This window comes from Lemur catta, chromosome 18 (genome assembly GCF_020740605.2).
Source record: "Lemur catta isolate mLemCat1 chromosome 18, mLemCat1.pri, whole genome shotgun sequence".
NCBI classification, from domain to species: Eukaryota; Metazoa; Chordata; class Mammalia; order Primates; family Lemuridae; genus Lemur; species Lemur catta.
This window is the reverse complement of record NC_059145.1, coordinates 20,609,271-20,618,033: the sequence shown is the minus strand read 5'-3', so window position 1 is coordinate 20,618,033 and position 8,763 is coordinate 20,609,271. Positions and strand designations below refer to the sequence as shown.

Genomic DNA, 8,763 nt, shown 5'->3' with positions numbered 1-8,763 from the left:
CTCACAATTGTCTTTCAGTGGCAAGTTGGAGGGTCTGCAACCCACACCATGGACAATATGAGACTTATACTTCAGTAAGCATTTGTTCAGCCTGGAAAACGTTTTCATCAACTGAACTTACTTTTTTTATTCCTGGGTAATCATGGCAATAATGTTCTTAGAAAATAATTATTTGGAAAATTCACTCGGGTTGTAAGTTCGTTCATGGCAAATGGACTCAGAAGTCAAGCACACAGAACTCAAGTAAAGAGGGCAGATTTGTTTTTCCCAATATGGGATGGTAAAGTACAAAGACGGTAAACAAGCAAGTAGGAGGCTAGTGAGTTTGGCCAGAGTGTTGCCTGCCACCAAAGACTTGCACGACCTCAAACAAGTTGAGCTGGACCAATACTTCAAGAATAAAGTGAGAATGTTTCCTTGGATCAGTTCATTCTCTTTACTGTATGGATGAATGGATACAGTCAGCCAATGGAAGTACCACTCACTAACTCTCCACCATGTGCAAAGTTCTGAGCTGTGTGCTTCATAAATAATTTGCTCTGAAGAAGTTCTACCTTCCCTTTCCAAAGAGAAGGAAACTGGGACTCAGAGAAGTTAAGTAACTTGCCCAAAGTTAAGTAACTTGCCCAAGTAACAAGCCCCTAGGATTTCAACCAATAAATTCCAAACTAAGCTCTTTACATTATGCCAGTTTGCTTTCTTTTTGATTGTTCACATTCAGAACTATCAGAAGTTGGGCATCCCAGATAGGTCCAATCCAGAAAGAATTCCACAGTCTTCCTGTAGCTTGAAATAGCAAAACCACCAAAACTTTTACCAAGACACCTAACATACTCTGGTCAAGAAACCAAATTCCATCTTCTCTCCTCTCCTCCTTTCCAATTTCTGGTAGAAGCATTTGCAAACACAAATAGTGAAAGGTCACCAGTAAGAAGTAGAAGAGGGATTTTGCATGATCCATCTGTGCTGGGATAATCCGGAATTGGCCGTGAATATATTTAAGGGCCTACACACTACACTAGTAATTCTTTTTCACCTGCCATCCACACCACTTAAATGTGTTATTCTTGTACATTCTTTGGAGAAGAGTGTTAGTCATGTGTATCTGCAGATTGGGCACTCAATAAGTGAGACAGAAAAGCAAGCTTCAAATATAAATTTTTTAATTCCCTGTTAAAACCTTGAGAAAATAGGCATGTGGATGGTCCTAGCTGTACCCTGGTTTCAAGACAAATCTGCTCACATGGAGCTGATGCAAAGAGGCAGTTTAGAAAATATGTATTTTTTTCCACACAAGGTATGGAATGAAGGAAAGATCATTGACCTTAAGTGAATTCATTACACTTTCTGGGTCATTTCTTCATCTGTAAAATGAAAAGTTTGAACTAGGCCAGCAATTTTCCCATCTTTTTCTTAAAGCTTTAAATCCTCTTCTTTATAAATGAACTCCCATAAGGAATCTCAACATTCTTGTACACTGGAATCTCCAACTTCCATCAAGGCAGCCTAGCAGTAGAACAGGCTGGAGTGGCAGGATCTTAGATGTATTTTGGCTCTCCAGTTGACAAATTGCGTGACCATGGGCAAATTATTTCACCTCTCTAAACATCCACATACAGAAAATGGGAACAAGTGTTACAACTCTTTTAGAATTTGTCTAGCAGGTTTTTCTGGTTTTCATTGGAAGACCCCCTTGGGGTGGGGAAAGAAAATGGTGACAATGATAGTATCTGCCTCATAGGATTTTGGGAAGAAGTAAACTAATTAATATATATGCTTAGATGGCATGGAATTCCAAACATGTTAGCCATTATTATTATTGCTATTATTGCTACGAACAGAGCCACACACTACAGCAAAGGCATGTCAAACTCTGCCTAATCACTATGTCATTTTGCATTTACCATTTTAAAGAACTTATAACTTTTCTGAACCAACGTTCATAAATAGAGATGCTTTATGTAAAATGATGTTTATCACTTGTGATAAAACCAGAGAGAATGCAAGAAAGTGCCTCCTGTAGCTCAGGATAATGGTTATTTTATTATCCTGGGGAGGGAGGGGACACAAAAGGGGGATACTGGGCTGGCTGGAAAAGATCTATTTCTTGACCTGCTATTATGAGTGTTCTCATTATAACAACACTAAGTTACACGTTTGTTTTCTGTACCTTTTATTTTACAAATAAAAGGTTTTAAGAAAGTGATGTTTCATACAACAAAATCAATGAGTACACATATTATGTTTACTAGCTGCTGAAATGTTAAAATTTTGCCATGCAATGCATATCAGCATGGGTGTGTTGTTCTATTACACTTTTTTTTTTTTGGAAACAGAGTTTCACTATGTCACCCGAAGTAGAGTGCCGTGGCATCATCACAGCTCACTGCAACCTCCAACTCCTGGGCTCAAGTGATCCTCCTGCCTCAGCCTCCCGAGTAGCTGGGACTACAGGTGCACAGTGACACCCAGCTCATTTTTCTATTCTTAGTAGAGATGGGGTCTCCGTCTTGCTCAGGCTGGTCTCAAACTCCTAAGCTCATGCAATCCTTTTGCCTCGGCCTCCCAGAGTGCTGTTTTATTACACATTTTAAAATACTTTCAAAAATATATTTTACCATGAGAACTTTGTTTGCAGTCTCTAAAAGTATTTCTGTAGAACCAGTCTCCTAGGGAATGCTCTTTGAAAGCTGATGGACCTCTGGTAAAATTTTATTTGATTCCATGATGTTTGTTTTTAAAAAAGATACATTCTGAAAACCAAAGTCTTGTCCTTTATAACTAGACTATCTTCATGAAACACCAATTATTTTGCCCTAAAAATGGAACATGGCTTTAGTGTTTAACCTTCATTTCCATCATCCTTCTTCAGTAAGAGTGAATCATCACAAAACCCAAATGTTTCCAAAGACCTGAAACCTTCCTCTAGCTCCATGCTTTATGGAATCTTACATGTGCAAAAAACAAATGATTTAAGTTTCCTGAGTTAAAGAGGAAATTGGGGAGTAAGAGCTTGTCCACATCTTTAATGCTGAGAGGAGCACACACATTTAGCCCTGCCATCTGTACAAATGGTATGGGAGTTCAACATGCTTATGATTATAAGGACTTATGATTTATGCTTGCTGGTTAAATATGCTTATGATTTAAACTTATTTTCTCTGGCAAGAAATAAGCTAGTCAGCACCATAGCCTAGCCAGATGATGGGAAATAGAAACATATTTCAGTGATATATATTTTAACTTGCTGAGCCTTGTACATGCTACTGTTTTCTTTTCTTCCTATAACAAAAGACCTATCATGCTGTAGGATTCCAGAGATTTCTAACACATTCATTAGTGAAAAGCAGTTAAAAGTTCTTTAATAGCAGTTATTGCATGAAAGGAATCACTTGGAAAGAAAAGGCATGCATGGTCTTGGCCTCCAAAAAACTGTGTTAGGTGAGAAGGCAGAGAGGAACCTATGCTAATAAAACAACCAAGAACACATTCCAGAAAGTGCATGAACAACTACCAGATGATAAAGTATACTTAGAATGCATGGTGGCAGTAATCAGACTCAACTATGAGAAGGAGATATTATGAAATTCTAAAGCCTTCAAAGTGTTTTTGCCCTGCCCCTCAACGATTTCATTAAACGCGCTGTGTTAAATTAATCAGGCATCACACACAGAATCTTGAATTGCTTGCTCCTACAGTGAGAGATAGGAAAGTCTGCAAATGAATGGAAGAAATAAGAGGGTGTTGGTATTTTTTGTTTGTTTTTAAAGGGATCTAATAGCCAGAAAGGAAGAGTAAATTCACTTTACTTGGCTAAATGGGGAACAAGTGAATCTCACGGGCAAATTGCAGCACAAAAGACAAACAAGAGTAATTGACTTATTTTAAAATGAAATCATTCTTCATGGAGGGTAAAGAGAAAGAATTAAAATAAGAAAAATGTGTTTTCTGAGAAATCAAAATGAACCCTATTACCAAATGTGTTCAATAGGAAAGCGTAAAAATAGAAATAGTTGCTTCCCATCAGAGTATCACAGACAACCTACTAAGTGTCAGGCACCATGCTAGGAGCTTTGCACACATTAAAGCTGTTGGACAGACATTTCCAATATGTGCTGGAATAAACAGGGTTGTGTTAATCACCATAAACACTCTTGGAACCTAATTAAGATTAAGCAATGTGGTTGGTAAAATTGCATAAAATTTTAAACTTAGGGGAAGAAAATGATGTTTCTATACCATAAGAACCCAAATACAGAGTGAGAATTAGTGGCAACAGATGAGAAAAGATCTCAAAATAAAGTTCTACAAACTAATAACACTTAAACAAATCCCGTGAATTTATAACTTGAAAAAGGAAGAAGCACAAATTCATAGCAATATAATCCCAAATTAGACAATTGCAAGAACTTTTGCACGGATAGTCTAAACACTTGCACTGAACACACAAATCGCTGCATTTTCAAGTAAGAAAAGTACAGTCTAGTCTTACCTTATTGCTGCAAAAGGCTGGAATAAAAATTACGGACTTATAGAAGCAACTTTCACATGTATCTGAACATCAAACACAACACACAATATAAAATCAAAAATAACTAGAACAGAAAAGTTTTCAGTCTGACCTTAAAAATACTGAGCAAATCACTAGATGAAGCCAGATCAAAAGGCAGGGCATTACACCAGCTTGTAGCCAGATGTGAAAGGGTCCCCAACTGCACAGGGGCACAGATGGTATAAAATAGGGGGGTGGGGGGCACAAACAGATCCAAAACATAAGGCAAATAAACCTGGTTCAACTTACACAGGTAAGACCGGTCTAAAAAAATGAATAACTTTCAATGCAACTGATAAGATTTTAAATTTGGGACAAATGGTGCTAGATGTCTCAAGCTAAAGTGTGCTCACTAGTTAAAATTTTAAAATTCTTTTGTGTAATAATTTAAATGCAATTAAATTCTCCATGAAGATACATTCAAAGTGATAACTTGTTATTAAACAAATACTGAGAAGATAGTGTCAAAACTTTTTTTTAAGAAAACATACAATGATTGTAAGCCACATTACCTGATTAAGGTCTGAGAACGTTGGGGAGAATTTAGTGTGTGCCTAGAAAGGTAATGGCTCTATTTGAAAACAGAAACCCTGTAAGTTTATTAAAATGTTCAAAGTCCTTTAATATTTTCCATTAATCATGTAATGCAAAGCGCTAAAACTAAAATGTTCACATTTTTAAGCCTTCATTAAAAGTTGTTCCTTTGTATGTAAAAAGATGAGAGGTATCATTGATTTTCTACCCGAAAACTCAGAAACATTCCTATTCACTTCATGCTTACTTCTATAACGCAAAGTTGACAGTTTAACAAATCCCAAATAAACACTTGTTCCAAAATGAAAGTTCAAGAAAAACTCTCTGACTTCAATATTAGAAGTTAAAATTTTCATAAAGAAATCTTGCACTTCATCGAACGAGTCAATAACTGTTTCAGGCAGCAACTAAAACAAAAACATTTAACACAGATTCCTTCAACCTCATGATTCCTAAAGGACACAAGAGCATAGAATATCCAAAGGCTATTTTATTGGATATTCTAATAAGGTACATTTGACACACACATATACAATGAGACTCTAAATTTCAGTAGCAATGATGAACAAAAATATATTGACTTCACAATGACTTTTGCTTATCATTCATATGGTTTGGGGAATACTTATTGGATTTTTTTTTTGACACTTCTAGCATTCAAGAATCCCTCCAGTTTAGTAACAGCTTTGCTAAGCTACGTTTAGAAAGTGACAATTAATTTTAGTGGAAATTCATTCCCAGTCTACTTTGATAGTCATTTGAACAGTTTTGTGTTATTTTACATGCAATTTTATAGCTCTATAACGTTCATTTAATCTTGTTCAATGATGCTGAACCCCAGATGCCATAAGACATTATAGAAAAGTAGTTACTGCACATATGGAGTAACTACTTTTTCTGAACATTAATTTCTTTTCTCTTAACAGGCTGAAATCGTATTTAGAAAAGAGAAAAGCTACCACTCTGTATTAAAGGCTTTATGTTATGAACTTCCAGAGATGGGCTCCTGTGAGTGCTGTGGTCCCAGCCATAATGTTCTTATTTACGAGCATTATCTGGTCAAGTCTTGGTAATAATGGCTTTCTCCATCTACCCTTCATAAGATTGTTGGTATTAGACATTCGAATCAGGTCACCTGAGAGAGCTTAGGGATGGGGGCTTTCCTCATTTGTCATATGTGGGGATTGGATAAAATCAGGGGTTCTCAAAGCGAGGTCTGAGGACCAGCAGCATGAGAATCACTGGGGCTCTTGCTAAAAATGCAGATATCTAGTCATCCCAGACCTCCAGGGCTGGGGTTGAGAAATCTGCATAGTAAGTAAGCAACTGAGTGATTCTTCTGCACTGGTAGATGATCTCAAAGGTCCCTTCCACTCTAAAATTCTAACAGTCCCTGCGTTTTCTTTTAACAATGGAGTCATGTCTCTAGAACACCAGATGGTGACTTTTGGCCTCAATGGGTTAACCTAAGTAAGAAGTGTTCTTAGCTTTTGATGCATATGTAAAAATGACAGAAAACAAAACCGGAACAGCAGAGTCAGATGTGTAGGAATCTATTTGGGATTGGTTTCCTTCTTAGGAGAAGTCGAGGGGGAATCCACTCCAATTGTTATACAGCAGCACAAGTTCAAATGGACCTTTCATAGCACCTCAGTCCCTATCTTCTTCCCTTTCACCCTCTGGCTCCTCCCAGCTGTTAAACAATTACACAGGCTTTCAAACTCTTGAGTAATTTTAATTGATCTCATTGTATTCTTTTTAAGAAACAATATACAGGCAGTCCTCTACTTTCATTTGTAATAAGTGAAATCTTATAGAAACATACAATATGGGGAAGGGCATGGTAGACTCACATTTTTAAAGGGAAATTCCACATTCAGAAAGCTAAAAAAAAAAAAGGAAATCAAACCCTAATTTTCTCTCTGTGGGCACAATATTTGATGAACTATTTCCCGTATTTCCTGCGTGTTAGTTATTTTATTCTTTCTCTTCTTCACAACTGCTTATAGGGCCAGTGAGAGACTGAGATTTGAGATTTTTTTTTTTAAGCTTATCTGGAAGATTCTATCTTTGACAAATTTTTATGAGGTGCACAAAACTAAATGTATATCGCTAAGTATCATTTTTACATTTTCTAGTCAAGTTTTGATAAAAGCATAAGAGCAAAATGCAGTAGGGGCTGAAAATAATTCCACAAACATAGCTGGATAAATCCTGCTGCTGAGCCAGAACCGTCGGCTGGAAGGCAGCGCCACCATGCGATCGTTCCAAGTGCTGCCAGTGCTGTGTGAGCGCGAAAGTTGCGATCCTCTAAGAGTTGGGCATTGACAGCAAAGGCCCACCTGTCACAGTAAGGTTGTTTTCAAACCCCAAACCCTAAGGCCACTTCAGTCACTCAGAGTTCGCAGGAGAGAATAAGGAACTGTTTACAAAGAGGACGTCTGATTATGTAGTCATGTTAGTAGCCAGAACGGGTCAGATTTTAGTGCTTGATCAGGGTAACTTGTTGGGGAGGTGAGGCTGGCAGACTTTGGGTGTTCTCCATCTCAGGAAGCCCACACAGGGATGTGGCTTGCACACTTCAGTGCCCAGCCCTGTGGCTTGCCAGCCCTATGTCTTTCACCAGGGACAAGTTCGGTCGAGGCTCAGTTGGTGAGTTGTATGTTATGTCTGCTGGACCTAATTATATCTAAAGTTTCTATCAGCTATAAAATCTTGTGACTGTGTATGGTGTAAACATGAGCTAAATCCAAGAAGAGGAGTGAGAAGGTTAGAGTCAACTTCATCTTCAAAGGTTACTAGAGTTGTGTTTTCCTTTTCATGTTTTTTTTTTTTTGCATCGAGCGTACCGTCAATCTACTAGCAACGCTATATTAAACGTACATGTTTGCTGTAAACTATACCCTCATGTTAGAAATATGGAAAAGTTGGGGCAAAAGAGGAAATCTTAAAACTGAGTAAGTCAGCACTTCAGCAAGGGCTTACGAAAGACGATTGAAATATAGACAAGGTACGTTAAGTGGGTATTATTCATCCTTATTTAATGGGCACAACTTTCCCAGTGTGAGCAAGGGCCTGTGATATGACAATCTAGGGAATAATGGGAGGAGGAGCAGCATATTAGTTTCAATCAGATTTCCTGGCTCCGTATCACACACCCTAAGGAATTACACAGACGAGAAAGCGAGCTCTTTTTGGTTTCCGTGGGGCTCTTTGCGGCGACCACAAGGCTGCACCTGCAAGGACTTGGCCGAAAAGACCAGAATTCTGCTGGAAGCTCACTCTTTCCCCCAGCACGGGCCACGATGGGTAAATGGCCCTAACACCGAAGTCACATGCCCCACAAAATATTTCCTTCTATCTCAAAAGAGTATTAGCTTCTTTAATCTAAGAAGGTAATGAGAGGTTTTTAAACTGATTAAATCAGCTTAGTTCATACAAAGTCTATTATGACTAAATATTCAATTAAAACAATTTCCAAAGCAAAATCTGACAAAATCCTCTCTTACAGTAATTTAGATGATAGGTTTTTAACATTAGGCAAATTAAATCCTTCTCACAGTTGGTATTTTCCAAAGGGTCAGAAATAGTTGCAGAAGTTCACTGGGACAAAAATCTACTTTGTGTGGTAGTCATGTTCCGTGATCATAAACAATAGAAACTAGAAAGCATTAATG

General features: G+C 37.7%; 1 non-coding gene across 1 annotated transcript; it reads left to right on the top strand.

The window, feature by feature from the left end:
• Positions 1-1,630: 1,630 nt before the first annotated feature.
• Positions 1,631-1,693, top strand: LOC123623677. Its single transcript, XR_006729967.1, has one exon. It is a non-coding gene; the product is annotated as a U7 small nuclear RNA (small nuclear RNA).
• The last annotated feature ends 7,070 nt before the right edge of the window (positions 1,694-8,763 follow it).